General features: G+C 48.8%; 1 long non-coding RNA gene across 5 annotated transcripts in view; it reads right to left on the bottom strand.

Annotated features, from left to right (window-relative positions):
- Window positions 1–13791, bottom strand: part of LOC138566548 (uncharacterized) — an 807988-nt gene that overhangs the window by 184435 nt on the left and 609762 nt on the right. For 4 of the 5 annotated variants that reach the window (XR_011301960.1, XR_011301959.1, XR_011301957.1 and 1 more), the window contains one exon: window positions 2921–2993. The exons of the other annotated variant lie outside the window; for it this stretch is intronic. This is a non-coding gene — a long non-coding RNA (uncharacterized lncRNA). The remainder of the gene's footprint in view (window positions 1–2920; window positions 2994–13791) is intronic. 5 annotated transcript variants of the gene reach the window in all.

Genomic DNA, 13791 nt, shown 5'->3' on the forward strand with positions numbered 1-13791 from the left:
TGGGCACCAGTGGGGCCCTGGGGAAAGGACAGTAGATGTTACCCCTAAGGCCACAGCCTGTCTATGCCACTGATGGTACTCCTTTTATAAGCCGCCGAAGGATGGGTGACTGAGTAGATCCACTAGTGTTCGCACAGATCACTCACAGGTCTCTGCAGCAGATTAATTAAACTAGAATGAATTTGCAGGCTGAGGCTAGCAATGCTGAGAACGTCAGTAAGGCATTCTCATGGAACCTGGCTGTATAGCCGAAGTATTATACTTAGATGTGTGCAGCTGAGCCAGGAGGTCTATACCATCATCCTGGACACCAAACTATCCATGCCATTGTACAATCAAACGATAGCTGCATCACACTCGCGAGAGCGCTCGTGTTATCAAAACTGGACTACTGCAATTCGCTCTATATTGGGGCTAACAAGGAAGTCATCAAAAGAATTCAAATTCTGCAGAACAACGCGCTTCGAGCAACACTTTGCATTCCCAGGAGAGCCCACATCACCGCACTCAGACGAGCTAACAACTGGCTCTCTACTCAGGCGAAAATCCAACTAAAGCTTGCCTCTTTGGTCCACAAATGCCTTAACAACGCTGCACCGCAGTACCTCTCTGCCAGATTCACCAAACTAAAACCAACAAGACTTACTAGATCTGCTAACTCCAATAACCTATCCATACCTAGAGTCAAACTGACTAAAGTCGGTGGCTGCAGCTTTCAGGTGAAAGCAGCTCAACTCTGGAATGCCCTACCATCCACCTTGAAGACTGACCAACCCTACCCCACCTTCCGACACAACCTTATAACGTGGATCAAAAATGCAGACACACTTTAGATCATCTACTGCCTGGACTATTTTAGATCATCTATTCAAGCCTAGGAATTTCTGCTTAGGACCGTAAATACATGCTTTTACACTTTACATGCTGTATATTCCTGTATATTTTGTGTATACTCCTGTATATTTTGTTGTATATTATTCTTGTTGCTTTATTTTTGCTATTTTTGCCATGTGATCTTGTAACAAAGTTTTGAGCTGTCTTATAAAATGCACCCGGTTACCCTTGGGTCTGGTGCGCAATATAAGTATTAAAAACAAACAAACAAACAAACAAACAAACAAGAAATCTACACAGTTTTGCCCCACCCACTATGAGGGGAAAGGATTTAAGGCAAGCAGATTCCCCCACCTTTGGTTTCTGTTGGCTCAATTCTACTCGCATTGAAAGCCTCTGTTTAAAGTTCAGGAAAGCCAGCTGCATTTCAGGACCCTCTTGGAGAACAGGGCAGGGGTCACTCCACTCTCAAGGATGCCCCTATGCTCTTCACCATACGACACAGTCAGCTTTTAGGCCTGCCCAGCAATAGAACACTCCCCCAGATGCAATTTCAGTAAAATCTCCTTTTGATGTTTCCTTGCGGCTGTCAGATGGTACATTTCAGCAGCTCTGTCCATTCCTCATCGTGCATCCACTTTACATACCAGTGATGGCACCATCAATATTTCAGTACTAGGCCATGCCCTGCACGAATTCTCACAACCAGGATTGGACAGTTACCCTTCTCTCTACCCTCAAGTCCAGCCTCTCTCTAAGGATTGGTTTAGGAGTCTGAAGCAGACATTCCCATTTGCAATTCCTTTTGTTTTCATGTCAACGTTGGGCAAAAATCTAGTTGTGTATCAAAAGCTTTGTGATTTACTAGTAACTGCCATGATTACATGGCCTGCGGTAGTGGCCATGTAGTTATGGTTAAGTTGCTAAACCCATAGGAAGAGCACTTTATGGGCGGCTTATAACTTAGTTCCCCCTGGACGAATCTTCACCAAACTGTGCAAAGAAAGTATATGCCCCATTCTGAATTGTTTTGCAAAGTTTGGTGAGGTTTGGTCCAAGGGGAGCAATGTTATACGGGGGGGTCCCAAAATGTATTTTTTTCCCATAGACTGAATGGAGAAAAAACTTTGCTCACACCTACAGCTCAAACAGCTAGATGGATTTCCACCAAATTTGCGGCAGGAGCAGCGGCTTGGTCCTGAAAGCGTGCTTTTGTAAATTTGGTGGAAATCCGTCCAGTAGTTCTTTTTAAAACCACCAAAAAGTAAGTCTAAAAGAATTAGTGATATCTGTGTCCGCTCTGCGGAAACACTTCCCTGTTCACTCCGTGGACAGGACACCGATTGGCTAATCGGCTTGCGTCATGTCCGCGGACACGCAACGTGTTCTGTGATTGGTTGGGATGAGGCGTGAGGTGCGTCACATTGTTTCGATGCGCCCGCCATATTGGATCAGCGCAGCGTCGAACTGAGCACAAATGCAATTTTGGGGAGTGTGTTGGTGTGTTTGAGTTCTTGGGGAGGGTGGGGGAGTAAGAGATGGGTCAAATGCTGTATTTCTTTAGGTGGCAGGGGCTCTTGATGTGTTTGCAGTGTCCGCGGTCATCGCGGTTGTCCGCGGACATACTAAATACTGGGCGCACTACTAGCTATTTTATTTTACTATGATGTTGGTTTTGGGTTGTTAGTAGAGCATTGATTGTAATTAATATCCCCTATAAGAAGTCCACATACCACAGTAAAAATATTTGGTAGCATGGGTGTGTTATGCTGCGGTGTTTGTGGCCTTCGGCCATGCACCCAAGACTCTAGGCCCTGGCCTCAACCACTGCAGCATAACACACCCATAGAATCAAACACCCATCAAATATCCACAACCCAAACGTTTGTGTACTGTTTCATTTGCAGAGTCTGTATGTAAAGTTTTGGCTAGGCTATTCAGTTAAGATTATAGATTTTGGTAATAAGCACTGCAGCATAATATACCCATGGAAATAAACATTTTGGATTGTGGTGTATGGTTAGATGTTTGCTTGAATGGGTGTGTTATGTAGCAGTGTTTGTGAGTCCATTTATTATATACTTACTGTTTGACATTTTGTGGTTGTATGCAGCTTTTTCATGACATGGGTAATTGGAGCAGACATTCTTTTTCAATCTCTGTGATAAAAGAAACAATCATATGTTAGTGTAGGTAGTTCATAATGGGTTATTGCATTGCATAATAGACATTTCTGTATTTTTTCTACCCTCATATTTAGTACTTTAGAAGTACTATAGTTCAAACAAGTGTACTGTGCAATTTGTCAGTTTTTGTGTTTGTTTATTAAATCATTGGGTGTGTGGGAAAAAAGTCCATGCTGGATTTTAAATAACCCTTTTTATGTTGTGGTACAATATATTTCTTTCATTGTTTTCAGTGTTTATTTCTTGTTTCTTGCTAATCTTCCATCTGTTGGCTTGTTGCAGATTTCTGGGGCAGTTAGATACCTGTTGGCATATTCTAATTGTTTATTTCTAGTTTCATGCTATTCATCTATATGTTGGGTTGTTGTAGAATTCTGGGGCAGTTAGATACCTGTTGGCGTATTCTAACTGTATATTTCTTGTTTGATTTTAGTGGTATTTATTTATCGGTTTGCTTGTTGCTGAATTTTGGGGCAGTTAGATACCTGTTGGCACATTCTAACTGTTTAATTCTTTTTACATTTTAGTGGTATTCATTTATCTGTATGCTTGTTGCAGAATCTTGGGGCAGTTAGATAACTGTTGGCATATTCTAACTGTTTATAGTTTTGAAATTGAGGTTTTGTTAATGTTTATGCACAGATTAGTTATAAAATTTTGGTTTTAAGAATATTAAATAAGTGTTAACAAGATTTGCTGGTAATCTTTGTTTTAAAGTAATGCTAGTATCAGTTGTTTTTGGTACCATCTGCATTGTAAGTGTAAGAGGATTCAATGCCTAGTCTGGGATACTGAATAGAAACCCTTATTGATATATCTTTATGTCCAGTTCATGAGTTCTGGATGACTACCCCTATATAACACCCCTCTCTTGGAATCCCCCTGACCCCACTGAGCCAAGAAGTAGTTCTGTTTTGCAAGTTTAAAAGGTTTATTTGAGAATTTAAACAATATATATATATATATATATATATATATATCACACTTTATAATAAATTAATAATTGAATATCACACTTAATCTGAGCAGTAATCAATAATGGATAGTCTGGCACTAGCACACTTCTTTATAATCAATGATGAGTGGTTATAGGATGGATAAGATAGCAACAATACTTTTATGGTTTCAAATGGATGCCATGTGGAATGAAAATGCAGTACAGAAAATAACTTGATAGGGTTTCAGCAAAAGACAATGTCATCACTTTCTTGGACAATTCACCCCCCAGCAGCTTATACAACACATAGGAGTTTTGAAACACAGGCAAAATGCTTTGAATATGGTGACAATGCAGTGAGAAATATGCTGAAAATGCTTTTAATTCCCTTCAGGAGGTTCAGGGTGAGTGGAATCTAGTCAATATGAGTTCAGGCTCACTCTAGCAATGATTCAGGGATGGTTCCTAAGAGGCAAACGAAATTTAGCAGTTCAGGCAAAAGCAGCTATCTTTTTACAAGTAAAGAAATCGGGCCAAATCGCAAATCGCGTGATTACGGCAGAAGTATAAGGAGTAGCAAGTCGGTTCTAAGCTTGTTGAAAAGCTGAGATTCTAACGGTTCCAGAGATACGGACGATTAAATAAAGGTAGTTTTTCGGATTTGAAATTTTAAAAGTTCAAAGCGACAGGTTACAGCTTGCAGCTAGAAAATGACAGGTGACAGCTAGGAGGCAGTTCTGGTTAGATTTAAAATAGATTGAATTATATTATTTTAACTAAGAGATTGGTTCTGCACAGTTCTGCTAGGTACTCTCAATATATTTTGAAATAGGCCTCCCCACGGATCTGGTCAGGTTTTGGACTGGACTCCGGTTCTGGTCTCGGAACTTCACAGTGATCTGGGTCAGCTCTCTGGTTCTGCTAACAGCGGTCTGGGTCACTCTGGATCTCTGGCCTCTGGTTCTGGATACTGCTCTGCTTTCTCTGGGTACAGCACTGCTTCTGGATCTTTCTGGCACAGGGTTTCAGGCCAGAATCAACACCTGGGTCCGGCTGTGAATAGTCTGCAAATGATTTTTGGGCCTTCTGACAAATACTTTTGCTTGCAGTGGGCCTTCTTGGTTCAAAGTTCTGTAGTCTCTGTTTAGCTTGGAAGTCTAAGTGTAGGATCTCTGGATGTGAAGTCGTAGGTCAGCATGCTCCACAGCAAATGGAATTGAATGTCTCTACCTGTCCCAGCAGTCTCTTTTTATGTGTTTTGAAAGTGGGTGGAGAGGCTAGCTTTCTAGGCCCAACCCCTTCAGAGTTCTGATAGGTTGGAGAATTCTTTGCGTTCTCACTGGAGAGCAGGATTGTGTGTCAGAATGATGTCATTTAATGGCTTGCAAAAAGGACACTCCCCTGTCAAATTGCACACAAATCTATATTTGATCAAAATACACATTTGTCAAATACATAGTGGTTTGTCATTGCATGTACATATTACCTATCGCATGAGGTATACTCTGTTCAAACTCTGCTCTTCCTAAGGGCTTGCATTAAAAAATGGCAACTTATTTTCGATTTTAGTGGGTTATGCAACCTTGGTTCTTCATTAAAAGTTATACACATATACACGGCCTTTCCATACATACTCCAGTAAATTCCCATGTCTCTAGCTTAAACACAGAGTCTGTAGTATACATAAATAGCAGGGTTTTGCCCCAGAACATCACAAAAATTGGAGTTTTGGGCTTGAATCGAAGGTACATTTTTTAAATGAAGGCTCTCAAAGTTATACATTCCTGTCATTTGATTACAAAGAGTTATCAGTGTTTCTGTAAAATATATATTTTGCTTTCAATTCAGTTCTCAGAATGTTGGAGTCCGCCTCCAAGACTTGGGTGGGTCAATGATCACATGTGTCTTCTGGCAGGCAGGCCTTTGTTGACAGGAAACAGTCAAAATCAACATATTCTATTCAAGTGCAAGAGCCTATTGTGTGGTCTCCAGGAGGCTCCCAGCCAGTCTGCCTTCTATGAATCAAGAGGTCATGTGAGATTCTAACTCCTGGTGTGAATCTCTGGAGGTGAGAGATTTCCCAGCCTTTGGCCTGTTAATTAAATCAGATTGTCTTCTGGGAACAGCATGTGGTTAAGATTTTAATTAACTCCCAGCCTTTGATGTAAAGGCCTCTCCTGCAACTCCTGACATGCAGTTTCCCTGTCAGAGTTTAGACCGCTAGCGCCACCCTCAGTCAAAAGCGGGTACTGCATGCATTTTTTTGGATCAGTCTTGAATTCAAGCATTACAAACAAGAGATATTACATGGAAGTATATTGTCCAGGTTCAACAAATGGCATTGGTGTAGTTCTGCAGTAAGTTAATTTTGTGCCCATAAATTAGCCATGTTTGACCTGAAGAAAACAAATTCCCACCAGTTATGGGTTGCTTTTGGCTATCAGCATTGCCCATTTTACAATGGTTTTAGGCTCTGTGCCCTTCTGTGCTCACAACATAGGCAAAAATGGTGGCAGCCTATTCTTCATGTATTTCCCTGTGCATTTTCTGGGAAGTTCTGGCCATCATGATGTTTTCCATGCCAGTACTGCACAGTTTTTGTGGTAGGGCTCGGATGCATGGGTAAAAACATCCCACATAAGGTAAAAGCATTACTATTATGTATTTACTATGTGTCTGTATTTGTAAGGTGGAGCGATTATCTGAATTGCAGGTAGTACATGATCTGCCATGGTTTGCATTTTGTACAAGTTGCTGAAATGGAATGGATTCACACGTAGGTATGGATACATACACGAAGCGTTCATTAGGGACTTGTTCATGTGCCACATGGCTGCAGAGAGTGCATGTATGTTTCCACATGTATGAAATCTGGAAGATTTCATTCATAGGTATGTTTTTGTTTTCCAGTACTTGTCGTAAGTACATTAGAAATTCTTGTGGATCTTCTTGTGAGTTTATAGTGAATTTGAACACTCCAGCACAGTAGTCCAATTCTTGCCTTATTCCAGAAACACTAACAGGGTAATTCATAGAATTTCGCAGAAAAGTGTTGCAAGCGGCTGGCGCAGAGTGTCCGCGTGCGATTGTCTGCGCCAGGCACGTGCGCTAAAACCGATTTCCGCGCACAGCGTATTCATGGATTTTAGGCTCCCAAACCAGCCGTGGCGCAGAGTATCGCAGCGACCCTGCAGCAGCGCCAGTAACGCCCCCAAGAACGCCCTCACGCAAGGAAAAGCCATCAAAATCGCTAAATCATCGCAAAGGGCTGCGCTAACCCTGGACCAGTCTACAGGGCTGCCAAACAAGGAACGCAAAGCGGGTAACGTGCATATCAGGGGTACGCGTGAAGTTATACACGCGATTAGCCAGGGTACGTGTATTACAGGGGTACGCGGGAAGTTCTACACGCGATTGGCCAGGGTACGTGTATTACAGGGATACGCGTGAAGTTTTACATGCGATTAGCCAGGGCACGTGTATCACAGGGGTATGCAGGAATTATCACACGCGATTTGGCTGGGTACGTGTATTACAGGGGTACACGGGAAGTTCTACACGCGATTCGGCTGGGTACGTGTATTACAGGGGTGCGCGGGAATTCTCACATGCGATTTGGCCAGGTACGTGTATTACAGGGGTGCGCGGGAATTATCACACGCGATTTGGCTTGGTACGTGTATTACAGGGGTGCGTGGGAAGTTCTACACGCGATTGGCCAGGGTACGTGTATTACAGGGGTACGTGGGAATTATCACACGCGATTTGGCTGGGTACGTGTATTACAGGGGTACAAGGGAAGTTCTACACGCGATTCGGCTGGGTACGTGCATTACAGGGGTGCACGGGAATTCTCACATGCGATTTGGCCAGGTACGTGTATTACAGGGGTGTGCGGGAATTATCACACGCAATTAGGCTGGGTGGGTCCTCACAGGTGTTCCCTGTACACCCTCCACGGCCCCTGCAGGCAGCCCACAAAACAGGGGACTACCCTGCACACCTGCTCATGTCCCCCTGCACCCCCACCCCCCAGCAGTGCAGGGGCAGCCTCCACCAGGCCCCCACCCATGTCTCCCAACACCCCCACCCCCCAGCAGTGCAGGGGCAGCCTCCACCAGGCCCCCACTCATGTCTCCCACCACCCCCACCCCCCAGCATCCAGGGGCACCCTCCACCAGGCCCCCACCCATGTCTCTCACCACCCCCACCTTCTACCAGGCCCCCACCCATGTCTCCCACCACCCCCACCCCCCAGCAGTGCAGGGGCACCCTCCACCAGGCCCCCACTCATGTCCCCTATCACCCCCACCCTCCCGCCACCAGGGGCACCCTCCACCAGGCCCCCATCCATGTCTCCCACCACCCCCACCCCCCAGCAGTGCAGGGGCAGCCTCCACCAGGCCCCCACTCATGTCCCCTATCACCCCCACCCCCCCGCCACCAGGGGCACCCTCCACCAGGCCCCCATCCATGTCTCCCACCACCCCCACCCCCCAGCAGTGCAGGGGCAGCCTCCACCAGGCCCCCACTCATGTCCCCTATCACCCCCACCCCCCCGCCACCAGGGGCACCCTCCACCAGGCTCCCACTCATGTCTCCCACCACCCCCACCCCCCAGCATCCAGGGGCACCCTCCACCAGGCCCCCACCCATGTCTCCCACCACCCCCACCCCCCAGCAGTGCAGGGGCACCCTCCACCAGGCCCCCACTCATGTCTCCCACCACCCCCACCCCCCAGCATCCAGGGGCACCCTCCACCAGGCCCCCACTCATGTCTCCCACCACCCCCACCCCCCAGCAGTGCAGGGGCACCCTCCACCAGGCCCCCACCCATGTCCCCTATCACCCCCACCCCCCAGCAGTGCAGGGGCACCCTCCACCAGGCCCCCACTCATGTCCCCTATCACCCCCACCCCCCCGCCACCAGGGGCACCCTCCACCAGGCCCCCATCCATGTCTCCCACCACCCCCACCCCCCAGCAGTGCAGGGGCAGCAGGCAGTCAGGCAGCAGCAGGTGGGAGCGTGCTCGGGGCTCTGGGGGGCAGTAGTTCGGCCTTCCGGGCAGGAGCGTGGTATTCCGTGTGCGTACGCGTGGCCAGCTTGGTACGGAGTGATTTGGCACGTGAAAATCCTGCACGTCAGCGTGAAAACCGAGGAAAGGCCCTCAGCGCGTAAGCGCGTCTGTGACGTGACCCGCACGGGTGTTTCCCACACAGCACGTGATGACAGAGCACACGTGGAAAGACTGCACGTCAGAGTGTAATCGCGTGTGATTGGTGGAAATGGCCCTACACGCAGAAGTGACAAAGCGTGTGATTGGTGGAAATGGCCCTACACGCAGAAGTGACAAAGCGTGTGATTGGTGGAAATGGCCCTACACGCAGAAGTGACAAAGCGTGTAATTGGTGGAAATGGCCCTACACGCAGAAGTGACAAAGCATCTAATTGGCGGAAATGGCCCTAGCGCGTACATGACGCGTAAGTGACGCTGGACGTGTGGGCCTGTATAAAAGGTACGTGTAGAACACATTTTCCTTGTATGTGCTTTTCGTGGAGAGCGAGTGGGTGAATTCTGTACTTCTTGTCGTTTCACACGCGATTTACTTCACAGTGTTTCAAGTTCGTATTCCCTGTTACCTCTGACAGCTTTTTCTCTTTTTTCACTTTTACTGGTTTACCTGGGCCTGTTCCCTCAAACAGTGTTCCCTTCTACTGTTGTCCTGTCTCCTCAGACAGCGTACAAATCTTCTTTTGGCGGGGGTGTTGCCAACCAAACGTGCTCCTTTTACACGCTCGTTTACCAGGCAGACGGTGAGTCACGCACGTATCTAACATCTGTGCTTGCCCCGTGTGTAGCCTACCCCTTCAGAGGTCATTCTAGGCTGCGTGTGACACGCATACGTTCATTCTTGTGTTACTGGGTGCCACAGCGTAGTGCAGGTTTTTCTTTCTGCACACGTGTTCTAGGAGGGGTTGCGTGCACGTCATCTCCCTTTTTTGGGGCTCCTGTGCGTAGCGTGACCCGTCATCTTTCCCCAGGGGTTACAATCAGCCTTGCAAGAGCACTAGGGTACAATTACCATCTGGTACCCAACCCCTTTGACCCCCAATTGCCCAGGACAATAGTTTACAGCCACTCCCATACGCACATTTACATCAGTGCCATGGCTGGGAGGCGAGAATTCCGTAAGGGTGGCAAAGGTGGAAGAGCCACAAGTGGTGGCCGTGGTGGATCCGGTAGGGGACGTGGTCGTTACTTGCAGGGTGAGCCTGTCCCCCCATGTGTGGAGGACCAGTCAAGGGCACCCATAATCCCCCCCCCTCCCGTTGAGGCTGATGTGGCTGACACCATCCATGCTCAGCCCTTGTTGGACCAGCCCATTGTGGCACCAGATCTGGCTGACTCCATGGCTGACTTCCAGGTCAGCAGGCCTATGACACGTGCGCTGGTGCACGTTGATGTCACCATGCCACGTGCATCTGGGCCAGCAAGGTCATCTGCTGCACCAAGGAGGCAGGGCGGAGAGGCTGCAGGGGCAGCTGCGGCTCCATCCACCCCAGCCCTCACACACCCAGCCAGGACAGTGTCGGTCCTAGTCCATGCTGCTGACATTCCCCCTGACACCATCACACTAGAGCCAATGCCTGCACCAACTCCCATGCTGAGTGTGCAATCCCACACTCCTGATACAGAGTCCACCAGGGCTCCTGCCCCTAGTGTCCAGAGCGGCGCAGGACACTCAGGATCACCACCACCTTCCAAGCGGAAGAGGAAGAGTGCTCGTCCGGCACAGGCTGATGCCCCAGACACGGCTACACAGTCCGGCCCATCCAGGAAGCCCAGCTTCACGGATGACGAACTGAATGCACTTGTCGAGTATGTGTCCGGACATGACAACGAGATGGTCATTGTTGCAGGATCCAAGACCACACCTGCACAACGCCAGGCACACTGGCAGACCGTTGCGGACATCGTAAGTGCCCTTGGAATCGTGAGGCGCACAGCCAATGATTGCTATAAGCGCTGGAATTACCTAAAGCGCAGGGCAAAGAGTAAGCTGGCCTCAAGTCATGCCGCAACTCTAGTGACTGGAGGTGGGTCTCCAGTAGTAGACATGGAACTCACTCCACATGAGTCAGTCGCTGGGACCTACGTCACGGAGGAACAGATCCAAGGCGTGGGAGATCTGGCTGATTACGAGGCATTGTCCGGTGAGTGCACATGCATGTGTGTGTCATCCATGTGCATGGTGTGTGTGTGAGGGCTTCTGTTTGTGTGCCAGGTGAGAGTGTGTGCGCCTGAGTCGTATGGGTCAGCCATGTGCTTCATGCAATACTTCCTGCGCAGCTGCATTTGGCCATAGCAGTATCCCGTCTGCCAACAGTAGACATCTAGCCCAACTGCACGCCAGTTGCCCTTGAAGTGTCACCTTGCCACAACATAGTTGCTTATTTTTCACTGTTCATTCAGTCAGATTGTTTGCATTCCCCCACTTTTACTAGGCATGTCGCTGTCCACTAGTCACATGTCTGACATGGCTATGGTAAAGTGGAGTGACTTTGTTACCTGGATATCATTTGTACACACATGTCCCTGTGCAATCGGACCATTTCTGACTGGCAGCTCCAGGTGAAAAATCTGACCTGTTAGAATTAGAAAAGCAATTACATGCGGGAACTGGATTGAATGAATAGGTGCTGCCCTCCTCTCCATATTCACTCAATAGCAATGGTACATGCCATCTGTGTGATGGCATGTGTGGTTCACCTGGCAATCACAGGCCAATGTGTGATGCCACTGCCAGGCAGCATGCAGAAAATGTGTTCATCTTCCATCTTGGTGTCATCAGTGTGTGCCAATTGCCTGCACTTCATACGCAGTGAGGGTGCATGCATGGGAGGGTTTAAGTCATGTGGGACATGTGTCAATCAAGTACTGGTTCTCTTGCTTTTGAGCCCTCATTGTGTGCCATGGTGCTAATGCCTGTTTCCATTTCTTTGTTTTCATGTCTTTGCAGGGGAAGACGCACCTGATACTGCTGGGGTTGTGGAGATGGTGCAGACCCAGGAGGGGTCCGAGGGCCGACCAACCACCAGTGAGGGACGTGGTGTGGTGGTGGGGGAGAACCCACAAGTGCTGCAGGTCGTGCTCTCAAGGGGTGTCTCTGGCTGCACCTCCCCCGAGCTGTACTCAGGTGTTGATTCGGATGAGACCTACGTGCCGTCGCAGGTGAGTGTTCCAGGGAGGGATTCTGTTCTGTCTCACCCACCTGCACCAGGGTCAGAACCCTCCATGGGGATGTCAGTGTTGGCAGCTACGCCTTTGGTGGTTACGGATGCAGGGTCACACTCCGCGACATCTGATCCTGTTCCTGGGCCAGCAGATCAGAGGGGGAATGCAGTCCTGCAGCCTCAGGCAGTGCCGGCACAGCAAGGCGCAGTTCGCCTTGCCCCAGACAGGTGTGGTGCCCGCCGACGTGGTGGCCGTACGCCACCTGGCAATACCGCATGGGAACAATCCATTTACGGTATGGCAACCCAACAGGCTGCATCATCCGAGATGATGGCTCAGGCCATGGATAGGGTGGCCACTTCCATTGTTCCCCCAGAAAGGCTGATGGAGCGACTAGAGCAGGCAACCGACTCCATCTGCCAGTCACACAGGGAGGACATGTTGGGGTCCAACAGGGACAGGCGGGCGGCACTGGCGACTCTGCAGGAGGCCATCTCCATTGAGTCCCAGGGCCACAGGGAAGCCCTGAGGCAGGAGCTCCTTCACCTCAGGACGACTCTTGTTGAGCTTGAGGCTTCAACACACCAAAGGACAGAACAGCAGCTGGAGCGTCTCACGCGTACGCTCTCAGCTGAGATGCAGGCAATGAGGGCGGAGGTCCGGGCATCCCGTGAGTTGTTGCATGGGGACCTCCGCACACTCATCCTCCAGAACCAGACCTACCACACCCGCATGCTTGCAGCCATGGAGGAGCAGACTAGGGCCTTGCATGGGCTGCCTCCCATAGTGCAACCACCTCCGGATGCAGCTGCACAGGGTGATAATAGCGACAGCAGTGATACTCCCACAATAGGGTAGCCGTGTGGGCCATGAGCCCATGGAGGTGTTTTATTTTCCCAGGATCCACGCAGGTGGGTTCTGGTGTGCATCCTGTCCTCGGACCTCCTGGGTGGCCTCCCCAACCCCCCCGGGCCCATCAATGGCCATTTTTGATTGTTTCTTATTTTTATTTTTATTTATTTTATTCCCTATTTTTTTGGGACGATTTGTTGGCTTCCGTGGTTCCTGTGGGCATACGCTGCATTGTGGCTGGGCACATGCAGGCTTGTAATTTATTTGGTTCAGATGCTTGGGTTTGAGTCACACACACCCCTCCTGCTTCCCGTTTCCATGGGCTTGCAAAGGGTGTGCCCAAGCGACAGTGAATTACACAGTGACGTTGGACTCCCATGAGCTGTGTGGGCAGTCTGTAGTCAATACTGTGTATACATTCCTAGTGCATATTGCTGTTGTGTTGTACACTGCATGTTGCATTGATGTGTAACTCATCTTCTGTGTCTACCTCCCAATTTGCAGGTCCCTTCCTCATGTCTACACAAGGACCTCTAGTCTGGAGATGGGGTCCATGTTGGCAGCAGTGCACCTACAACTCTACATGGCGCCAACACTGCACAGTTGGTAGTGGTGGGAGTGCAGGCATTTCCAGGTGGTGAGACTACTAATATGTAACATTTGTGATGTCATGTTAATGGTAGTACGTGCTCAAGTATGTTGTTGGTCCGGCATTGCTGTGAGCATTTCAGGTGTTGCAGGTTT

This window comes from Ambystoma mexicanum, chromosome 2p (genome assembly GCF_040938575.1).
Source record: "Ambystoma mexicanum isolate Mex_15411 chromosome 2p, UKY_AmexF1_1, whole genome shotgun sequence".
NCBI classification, from domain to species: Eukaryota; Metazoa; Chordata; class Amphibia; order Caudata; family Ambystomatidae; genus Ambystoma; species Ambystoma mexicanum.